Raw genomic sequence first — 12,466 nt, 5'->3', positions numbered from 1 at the left:
AAGAGGCCGTGCGCTGTGGCACGGGAGGCCACCCTGTGCTGTTTCCCTGGCGGCCTCCACCACACATTGCCTTCTCTTCTCTTTTTCTCCCCGATGTGAGACAAAAAGTGTTTGTTGTTGTTTTCTTGCTGGGGATGGAGTCCAGAGCTTCATGTCTGCTAGACAAACTTTACTGCTGAGCTATATCCCTGGTCCAACAGCCTTATTGTCTTTTTTGAATTATCCAATTATTTATTTGTTCTTATTATTTGTGTGTGTGTATAGGAATTAGAAGACAATTTATGGGAGTTGGTTCACTCCTTCTATCTTATGAGTCCTGGGATCATCAGGGTTGACTATAAGTGCCTTAACTTGCTGAGCCATCTCATTAGCTAGTCATATAGCTATATTTTAATATATGAATTATCTTGTATTCTTAGCCCTTAGCCTAGAACCTGGCATATGATAATCAATGAAAATTTACTGAATGAACAAATGATGCATATATAAATATGTATAAAGAAGGTATGCTGACGAGTGAGGACCGCTATGTGGTGCCATTGTTAGCTGGTTAATTCCTTTATCCCAGGCAGGCAGATCCCAGCCCTGTTCCAAGGGCTCCATCCACATGGACCAGTGAACACATTTCTCACAGAGCAAATAAACCCAGTTATTTTAAAACACGAGGCCAGCATCACGAAACTCACAATTGCCTCTGAAAATTATGTTCCCTTCCAAGCCTACGCGTTGTCCTTGCTGCCGATTTCCCGTCAAGAGAGGAGCTTGGCTGTGTGGGCATAGCCACCCTAGAAAGAAATAACTGGTGCCCACAGCCCATCTGAAGGCTGACTGGAGGGCACCTACCTGGTCACAGTGAGTTCTCTTTGTCCCTCCAGTCCCTCCTGTGACAGCAGAGCTAGGGAGGTGCACATCCTCCTGGCTGGTGTGAGAACCTTCGCCCTCGTTTGCTCAGTGCTGGCATGGGTCTGATAAAAATCAGATCCTCTGTTTTCTTGACAGCCACACATCCAGGAGGGTGGGAGAGAAAAGGCAGATAGTGCCTGAAGCTGGGAACCTGTGTGTTTATGAAGCCAAGTTCCTCTATTAATGGTTACATAAGTTTAATCAAGGTGTAGATTTCTTAACGGTATTCACACACGGGAGCTTTTCTATCGTTGTGATTTATTTTTCAGTAACACTTCCTTTTAAAAAAAATAGCTTCAAAATTCTGTCATTCTCCTCTCTCTATAATTTCCAAGGGCAGAAAATTTCAACTAGAACTCTGTAAACACATGTAATTTCACATTTGAAGATTTGATTTTTTTGAATTACAGTTGAACGTTATTGCAGCATGATTTATTTGACATATTGAGAAATAATTGAGTCAGATCTTTTTCCTTGGAAGACAATTACACACAGCGAAATCTCCAGGATTTTAAAAGAGAGAGGGATTGAGGAGGTATAGTGGGGCCTGGGGTGGGGGCGCACAGCTAGTGCAGCCCGGGATGGACGCAGAGGGCCTGCGCCATCCGCAGTGACTTTGTGAGGACATGATTCGTTCATGAGCTGCGGTCAGTGTTCCGAAAGGCTGTACATTCTACAGCCCTTAGGTGAGGAGGTAGACCGGGGTGTAAGACGATATACCTAGCGGTCAGCAAGCCCTGGAATTTCTCATATATGGAAAGCTGGGTCAACTCAAGACGGGCTTGGTCATCTTGACGATTCCATAGATGGTGCCCGGAGCACCAGGCCCCTCTCCAGGGTCAGGAGGGGATAATATTTGGTGGTTTTGACCTATGAGGACCCTTGCACAAACCTGACTGGCCAGTTATAGTTAGGAACCCACGGCAGGAGTTTGACACCTGCCACAGCCCAGTCTGAACTGCATGGGTTTTCTTCCACCATGTGTTAGATCCTGTTTTATAATAACCTCCTCATGTATCTGGCTTTTTCATTTGTCTAAGTCTGTTCAGGCTGCTATAACAAAATCCCACAGACTGGCTGGCTTATAGACAACAGCCTACAAGCTGGGAGCCAAGACCAGGGTACCGGGACCAAGACCAGGGTACCGGGAAGGAGGCATCTGCTTCCTCACAAAGGATTTTTTTTTTTAATGGTAACTTCTCATGGCAGAAGGGATGAGGAAATCTCTGGGGCCATGTGTGCATGTGTTTGTGTGTGCATATACATGGCATGTATGTGAAGGCCAGAGGAGGACATCAAGTGTCCTACTCCATCACTTGTTCCTTTGAGACACACTTTCTTATTGAGCCTGGAGATAGGTAGGCAGCCAGGAATCCCCATCCCCCTTTTCTGCTCTCCACAGTGAAGGGGCTACAGGCTCATATGACATGGGGATTTGAACTCAGGTCCTCATGCTTGCATACCAAACACTCTTATCAACTGAGCCATCCCTTCCAGTCCCTGGGGCCTCTTTTATTAGGGCACCAATCACCTCTCAGAGGCCTCATAAAGTGGAGCTGAAGAGATGGCTCAGCGGTCAAGAGCTCCTGCTGCTCTTCCAGATGTCCGAAGTTCAGTCCCTAGTGACACAACTAGGTGGCTCATAAGTCTGTAACTCCAGTCCCAGAGGATCCAGTACCTTTTGTTATCTGTGTATCCACATACACACAGCACACGTGCACACATAACAAGTCTGTAACTCCAGTCCCAGAGGATCCAGTACCTTTTGTTATCTGTGTATCCACATGCACACAGCACACGTGCACACATAACAAGTCTGTAACTCCAGTCCCAGAGGATCCAGTACCTTTTGTTATCTGTGTATCCACATGCACACATGCACATGTGCACATATACATGCACAATAATAAAGAATTAAACACATGCATTGGGAGGAAGTATGAACATTTAACCCACTGAACCATCTAACCTATGAAATCTTTGAGGACAAAGGCCTTGTCTTACCCTCCAGCACTAGTACTCAGCATAATGTTTGCATAGAAAGAATTCCGTAAAGGTTTGCAACATCCATGAGCAATGACAGTGGCCCCATATGGGGCCAACTCCAGAGTGGCAGAGCATGGTCAGTCATCGCCTAATAAATCTAAACTTGATCATCCACTTTGATGGATGATTACGTTTGTAGGTATACTCTAGGAAAGCTTGTGACTGAGCAAGGGGAAGACTAGAACCTTACAAAGATGTCTGTAGAAGATTTTTCATAATAGCACCCAGTGGAACAAATAGCCACGAAAAAATAAATACATACATTACAGTGTAGTCACCTAATAGAGTTCTTACACGGCAGTGTAAAGAATGAATTACAGCTCACGTATCCATACACGTGGTTCTCAAAAACAGTGCCAAGTGAAAAAACTGAATCCAAGCTACTAAACTCATCTAGTTGGGTAGGCCCATTTGTACAAAGCTCAAAGCCAAAAGAAAAAAAGTCATATACCATTTAAGTTGCTTACATATGCTGCATTCCTTAAAGAAATACAACAGGTGCAGTGATGTAATGTTCTGAAAATACCTTATATTCTAAGAGACTGGAACTTTGGCTGGACCCTACAGTCAGAGTTAATAAATAATACATTCGGAAATCTCTTAATACTTGAACAAATAATGAACAAATGTATATGTGTGTGTGTATGTGTGTGTGTGTACTTTTTTGACAGAAAAAAATTCAGATCCCCAAAGTCATACTGAAGAGTGGGGGCCACTGTGGGGCCATTGCTAGTTAATTCTGTTTATCCTACTATGTACTCAGCCCGTTTGTTTAAGTTGCCTTTAAGCCAACAATATAATAACCAATCTTACTTGCCTTGGGTTTCCCCCCAAGTAATCAGCTTTTACAACCTAATCTAAGCTGTAGTCATAGTTATATTCTCTTTCATGACCTGACCCGTATAATATATGTGTATCACCTGCCGAAAGCAGCAAACACAGAGGCTGAAAGTCACCATTTATGGATATTGGTTGATAAACAATGATGTCCGGAGGACTGTTTATTGTCCGGGTCAGTTGGAACCAGTTGGAGCCAGTGACTTAGTCCATTATAAAATTCTGTTTGTAAAGTATTCCATTTCTTCATCATGTGATGCTTTTATGTGTTCAATAAATACAGAGTGAAGCCCTTTGTTCTAGACATACACACAGTCACACAGCAGACCCACACAGAGACACACACACACAGTCACACAGCAGACCCACACAGAGACACACACACATGGTCACACAGCAGACCCACACAGAGACACACACACAGACACACAGCAGACCCACACAGAGACACACACACACGGTCACACAGCAGACCCACACAGAGACACACACACACGGTCACACAGCAGACCCACACAGAGACACACACACAGTCACACAGCAGACCCACACAGAGACACACATACACGGTCACACAGCAGACCCACACAGAGACACACACACACGGTCACACAGCAGACCCACACAGAGACACACAGACAGACACACAGCAGACCCACACAGAGACACACACACAGTCACACAGCAGACCCACACAGAGACACACACACACGGTCACACAGCAGACACACACAGAGACACACACACAGTCACACAGCAGACCCACACAGAGACACACACACACGGTCACACAGCAGACCCACACAGAGACACACACACAGTCACACAGCAGACCCACACAGACCCACACAGACACACAGCAGACCTACACAGAGACACACACACACGGTCACACAGCAGACCCACACAGAGACACACACACAGTCACACAGCAGACCCACACAGAGACACACACACACGGTCACACAGCAGACCCACACAGAGACACACACACAGCCACACAGCAGACCTACACAGAGACACACACAGTCACACAGCAGACCCATACAGAGACACACACACAGACACACAGCAGACCCACACAGAGACACACACACAGTCACACAGCAGACCCACACAGAGACACACACACACAGTCACACAGCAGACCCACACAGAGACCCACACAGACACACAGCAGACCCACACAGAGACACACACACAGTCACACAGCAGACCCACACAGAGACACACACACACGGTCACACAGCAGACCCACACAGAGACACAGTCACACAGCAGACCCACACAGAGACACACACACACGGTCACACAGCAGACCCATAAAGAGACACACACAGTCACACAGCAGACCCATACAGAGACACACACACAGACACACAGCAGACCCACACAGAGACACACACACAGTCACACAGCAGACCCACACAGAGACACACACACACGGTCACACAGCAGACCCACACAGAGACACACACACACGGTCACACAGCAGACCCACACACGGTCACACAGCAGACCCACACAGAGACACACACAGTCACACAGCAGACCCATACAGAGACACACACACAGTCACACAGCAGACCCACACAGAGACACACACACACAGTCACACAGCAGACACACACAGAGACACACACACACAGTCACACAGCAGACACACACAGACACACAGAAGACCCACACAGAGACACACACACAGTCACATAGCAGACCTACACAGAGACACACACACACAGTCACACAGCAGACACACACAGAGACATACACACAGTCACACAGCAGACCTACACAGAGACACACACAGTCACACAGCAGACCCACACAGAGACACACACACAGTCACACAGCAGACCCACACAGAGACATACACACACGGTCACACAGCAGACCCATACAGAGGCACACACACAGACACACAGCAGACCCACACAGAGACACACACACAGTCACACAGCAGACCCACACAGAGACACACACACAGTCACACTGCAGACCCACACAGAGACACACACACACGGTCACACAGCAGACCCACACAGAGACACACACACACGGTCACACAGCAGACCCACACAGAGACACACACACAGTCACACAGCAGACCCACACAGAGACACACACAGTCACAGAAACAGACAGACACAGAGGGACATACAGAAAAAGACAACAGACAGAGAACAGAAGACACAGGGAACATGAAGGAGAGAATTCTGAATCTGGACGCACTCTTGTTAGACAATTCCAAGGGAAAGAGTGTTTTTCTTTCTTTCTTTACTGCGCTATTACCTATGCATTATTGGGGACTCAGGGTTAAACAGCAAGGTGTATAATATGTGTAAAACTGTTGACATTTCAAGTAGTGGTTCTTTTAGGGCGATAGCTGAAATAAAGCGGAGACAGAAAACTCAAGGAGCTTTAAAGTCATTTTATTTCCAGTTAGCAGATGAACATATGACTATTTTATTTCGATTCTTTTGAAATGTTATACGTAATGTACATGTTCCTATATTTTCACAACAAAAATTTTCATATATCATCGACAGCTTGGAGCCCAGGTGATGCTCTCCTGAGCACTTCTGATGGGAGTTTGGCCTTGGCGGTGGAAAGCAGCCCTGGAAGAGCCCTAGGCTGACTATAAGGAATGAGAAGGTCTGATGGTCATTTTTGACAGTGGCCCATCTCACTGTGACAATCTGTGAAGTACTGTCCTGGCTGAAGGAGTCTGCCTGCAGGGTAAACAAGGGCCAGCCGAGGGTGGTATCCCTTGGCTACTGACAGGCCCATTCTTCCCAAGCATCATTAAAGGGAGAATTGTTGAAAAATCCTCCTTCCACCCCCAAACTGTGGCTCACCGACGGAGTGAGCCCAGTGAGCATAATATGCCTGTTAGTGGATGGGTCTCACAGGTCCTTGTTGAATACCAAGGACAACACCCTTGCCTCTGGGGAGCACAGGGCTGGCTCCTTAGCAAGTCTAGAGTATAGTTTTCTTGAGAGGGACCCCTGAGACTAGCCAGCAGGTAAAGTGCTTGCTGTAGAAACCTAACCACCTGAGTTCAGGTCCCTGGAACCCCCAATAAAAGGCCAGATGTGGCCATATCTGTAATCCTAACACTCCTGCTGTGAGTGAGATGGGAGGGGAGACAGAATCACTGGGAATCTCAGTAAGGCAGGTAGCCTGGAGAACACACAAAAGCAAGAGAGGTCCCGACTCACCAAGGCGCAAGGAAAGAACTGACGCCCAAAAGCTGATCTCTCACCCCCCACACGTGTGCTGAGGTGTGCATGTGCCTGCACTCACAACACACGCTGTACCGCCAACAATAATAGCAGTAATAATGCATTAAAGAAAAGAAAGCAAAAGAGAAGAAAGAAAAAAAATGGCTTGGTCTCTTACAGACAGTTGTCTATGTCGCTTTTCTAGAGCCATGCAAAACTTCATCATTAAATCACCAGTTTGGGGACTGGAGATGGCTCAGCAATTAAGAGTGCTTGTTGCTCTTGCAGAAGATCCAGGTCTGGAACTCCAAGTTCAGGAAATCCAGTGACCTCTTCTGGTCTCCATTGGCACAGTCTCTCTCTCTCTCTCTCTCTCTCTCTCTCTCTCTCTCTCTCTCTCTCACACACACACACACACACACACACACACACATTCAGGCAAAATACTCATACACATAAAACCTGTGTATTTCAGATAAGTAAATCTGAAAATAAAAACCAACCCTTTTTCAATCACCTAGGTTGTGAAGTCCCAGAAAGGCTTGAACTTGCCCTTTGGAAGGTTTGTGCTCTGAGCAAGGCAGTTGTTTTCCCAAGAATCATCTGTTGATGGGAGTAAAGGTTTCTTACAGGGTCGCTGTGAGACTAAGATAGATGTTGCATTCGTCTTTCCCGTTGAAGGAGGTCAGTCAATTTTTGTTGAATGAATGCTCACTGTCCAGAGCTTGTTTACAGGCTCTGGAGTTGATTGTGGTGGTGACAAGGGCCATTCCACAGGGAGACCAGTTGGCTGGTGTTGGGAAAGAATGTTGATGAGCTCACTGTGTGAGAACTTTGATGAGCTCACTGTGTTCCAGGCTCTGGTCCTTGGTTTAGTCTTATAATTCATCTTCGGCCACACAGTCAGAGAGAGCCAGTTGGGAACTGATTGGGACATTGATATGAAAATCATGACATGAGTTTCTTAATTTGCTATGGGAAATAGCAATGCTTGGTAGACTTGAATTTACAATCTATGGGCCCCGTGGTATTGTCCCTTTAGGAAAGTGACGGAAGTCAGTCGAGACTCTGAAGGGACAGAGAGTCAGGTAGTATAGCTTGGACTCAGAATAACCCAAGGCTGTTGAAGGGTCGGGTTCCAACTCGGTGCTACTGGGAAGTTGTATGACAAACCATTTTCTGGGCAGATGCAACGCATGGTTTACTTACCCCAGATAGGGGCCCCACATCAAATCAAAGTACCGGTACCACCAAAGTCCATCTGGGTGCATCAATAAGTTTTTATTTGGATTATTTACAGAAATAGGGACGGTTATTTATAGAAATATGGATGGTTACTTATGGGAGCAGAAATGACTCACAGACATCTGCATCATCAAAGCCCACCCCAGCATTGACAGCCCACAAAAGCTAGGAAACCTGGACCACACTGCAGGAAGCTCAACCAACATGTTGGAGCAGGTCCTTTCCAAGTAACCCTCTTCCAGGAAGCTCTGCTGATTTCTGTTTCTTCCAGGTAGAGTTTTAATGTCTTCTTTGCCGGCTTTCACTGCTTACCCCAGCAGGGAGGGTCCTAGTGGATCTAGTCTATTTCAGGGACTTCCTGAAGCTAATATGAGCTGCTTACCTTGCTGCTTAACAAGCTTCCCTGCAGGATGGAATATTTCAATCTCCAAGGAAACTGTTGTGCAACAGAGGTGGTGAGACCTTCAAGAAGCAGGGCCTAGCAGGAGGTCCTGGGTCACATGGACATACCCTTGGAGGTATAGCAGGACCCCAGACCCTTCCTCTTCCTCCCTTTCACTTCCTGGTGGTGATCTGGATGGTTCTGTTCTGCCATGTGATCTCTACCATGAAGTTATTGTCTCACCACGGGCCCGGAAGTAGCAGGGCCAACTGACAGTGGATTGAAACTCCCCAGACCATCAAAACACCCCTCTGTTCTCTATAAGTTGATTATCTCAAGTATTTATCACAGTACTCGAAAGCTGACTAGCAACCTGGAACCAACATCTGGGCACAGATGAGAGGCTGTTGGAGATAAAGCAGCTCCCACTAGCATATTATCTGCCCTTCCCCATATGTGGCTTCTGAAGCAAAACGTATGTGACCTTTGACACACTGATCTTGTAAAGAAGTCAAGTCAAAATGCTCTTAAAATATGGCTTGTTTGTAAACCTTTGAAATTAGGAAGACTGACTTAGAGTCTTTGGCTTTCCGTCCACAGCTTGGAAATAAATTGCCCTGCTGTCCACTAGATGGTGTCCAATATATACCCACAGTCCTGCCTCACGCCACTGGGAAGGCACAGGAGAGCCCAACTGTGAAATTGGTGGAGGAAACCAGGATGGTGTGACCCACTTGGTTTGAATGTTAAGTTTTGTTTTCTGGTAGTTGGCAGAGAAGTGTCGTCCAGACTGGAGAAGAAAGGAGAACTCCTGGACGGCGGGCAGAAAAATTCAGGGACAGGTAGAGGCGTCCTATGGAGGGGTGATGGATCTGGGCTTGGGCCAGGACCGGACAGTGGATTTAGGGGTCAGAGGGACAGGTCCTGAGGGGCAGGTTGGTCAGAGCACTCTTTGAATTTGGTTGTTTCAATCTTTCCATTTTGTCTTTCTTTTCCTTTACAGGTTGTAAGCTACGTGAGTGCAGGGAGGTGGTTATTCATGTAGATGCTTTTCAGGACCACACAGAATAGATACGCGATATATTTACAATGATAATGAATCACATAGTTCAATGGTTAGTGTCCATCAATTTGTCTGGGTTTGGAGTCACCTGGGAAACACAGCCTGGGTGTCTCCCTGAGGGCTTTTCCACAGAGTTTTAGTTGCGGAGGAAAGACCTGCTCTGAATGTGGCCCGCACTGTCCCACGAGCTGGGTTCCCCGGCTGAATAAAACAGAGAAGGTGAGCTGCTCACCACACTAATCTTCCTCCACTCTGTGACTGTAGGTGCTATGTGACCAGCCACCCCACACTCCCACCACCATGTTGTCATGAACTGTGTCCCCTCAAATCGTGGGCCAGAGCAAACCCTTCCTACCTAAGCTGTTTTTGCCAGATATATTTTGTCACCAAACCAAGAAAGGTGACAATCACAAACTCTCCTGTACTGAGTGCTTCTGTGAGACTTCTAAAATGCTTGAGTTTGTCAATTTCTATAGTGACTCCCACATACTTAATTTGTGGTTTTGTCTTGGTCAATATGCCTGGGACAGATGTATTTCAGCTAGGGTTCTTTGAAAACTTCTCCAGGCAATCCTGGAGATTTGAGGTGCTGAGTTGAGATCAGGAAGTACCTGCCTCTAAGTCACCCCAAACTGTGTAAAATAGTGGCTTTTACAGGCCTCGCCTTACTCCAAGAGCCTCCATTATACAAACAGTATTGACTCCATCCAGAGGATGATTGTATCTGGGTGGACACATGGATGGCCCCATCTGTCCTGAATCATCCACATGGCTCAGAGGGTAACTCACTTATAAAAGAAGGAAGGTAGCCGGGCGGTGGTGGCGCACGCCTTTAATCCCAGCACTCGGGAGGCAGAGACAGGTGGATCTCTATGAGTTCGAGGCCAGCCTGGTCTACAAGAGCTAGTTCCAGGACAGGAACCAAAAGCTACAGAAAAATCCTGTCTCGAAAATCTAAAAAAAAAAAAAAAAAAAGAAGGAAGGTTACCACCTTCTATATCAACATACATTGGGGCTATAGAACATGTGGTCTTATTAAAACCATATCAGGAAGACCAGGCCTGAAACTTACTGGAGGCTGCAAACTGAGGCAAGGGGACAACTCCCTCACCTGGATCCCATGAAGACAATGACACCTAATTCCTTGGTGGTGATAGTATTGACCTGTCATTTGACTGACCGTTGCATGTGTCAAGGGACTAGCAGGTAGAGAACTCCCAGCTGTCTAGGGGCTTCAGCTGGGCTCAGTCCCCACTATTGATGAGGCCTACTTGAATTGCCTGTCATCCATCCATCCATCCATCCATCCATCCTCCCATCCATCCATCCATCCATCCACCCATCCTTCCTTCCAACTTTTCATCCCATCCATCCATCTGCCCATTCATTCCTTTTTTTGTCTGGATCTGGTCCAGCCCTTCACCCCTACAGCCTCCAGCTAAGCCTAAGCCTTGGCATGACAGAAACATCTCTAGCAGAACTCCGATGTAGTTAGCAGATACCTGACCTATGGAAAGTCCTTTCACATCCCTGTCAGTTTCCTGTTTCTGCCTCTCGGTCTGGTCTCTTTGAGACTCCTTTAACTCATCGTAGCCATTCTTTAACCTATCTTTAACACTCTGTCTGTCTATTGATTGTATGATGTGTCATATGTGATCTGAGAGTTAATACTAGCGGCTAAGATTGGAACTAAAGAACCTGGACTTTCCAAGACTAGATAGCAAGGAAATAAGGGCTACTTGACAAACTGCTGCCAATAACACTGCCGCAGTGTGTGAGTTTATCATGACGTTGTGGGAAGACACCCATGTATGCATCTATGTCCCTGACATAGTGAAATGATGGAGGAAGTTCATTGGTTAAAAAATAAAGAAACTGCTTGGCCCTGATAGGTAGAAAATTAGGTAGGCGGAGTAAACAGAACAGAATGCTGGGAGGAAGAGGAAGTGAGGTAAGCCGCCTCAGACAGAGACCATGCTCCCCTCTCCTGGCCAGATGCGATGGAGCAAGCCGCCAGTTCAGACATGCTGAATCTTTCCTGGTAAGACTGTTGCTACACAGTTTATTAGAGATGGGTTGATCGGGATATGAGAATTAGCCGGTAAGGGCTAGAGCTAATGGGCCAAGCCGTGTTTAAAAGAATACAATTTGTGTGTTGTTATTTCGGGGTATAAGCTAGCCAAGCGGCCAGGAGCCAGGCTGTGGGAAGAGGCCCGCAGCTCCTACTACACTGAAATCATGACATACAGCTTCAGGATTGAAGTGTGTTTCTCATCCTCTCCTTTGCAGAGTATTTCCAGCATTGATTATTCACCCGCTGCATTCATCCTATCTTCAGGGATGTCCCTCTATGGTGCTGGTCCCTCATGCGCAGAATTCTGCCCACTGTCTTCCAGGGTGTGCTAGGCGTTCCGGTTCCAAGCGCTCCTCGCAAGGCTGATGCCTCAATTTTGTCTCACCTCACACAGAATCCTGGACTCGTGGCTGTGCAATCCTCTCAATAATCAATCATTTCTATCAGGACACATAGTGTGTGACTTCTCAGTTCCCTGAGTTCTGTCTACCAGTGCCTAGGAGCGCATGCAGATGTAGAGCCCAGGCCACAGTGGGAGGTGTAGGGCCCTGGGCATGGCTTTGGCGTCTTCTGTTTCTTCCCCCAACAAAAGCACAAAATGCCATTGTCTTTTATTCTGTTCGACAACTACTTATGGGGGAATCTATGCTTATAGGTCTTTGTCCTAGGCCCTGGCTTGTCACGAGCGATAA

This window comes from Microtus oregoni, unplaced genomic scaffold (genome assembly GCF_018167655.1).
Source record: "Microtus oregoni isolate MIOR12 unplaced genomic scaffold, Mior012 000047F_ref0000412, whole genome shotgun sequence".
In the NCBI taxonomy this organism is placed as follows: Eukaryota; Metazoa; Chordata; class Mammalia; order Rodentia; family Cricetidae; genus Microtus; species Microtus oregoni.
The sequence above is the reverse complement of the archived record's forward strand: the minus strand, read 5'-3'. Positions refer to the sequence as shown.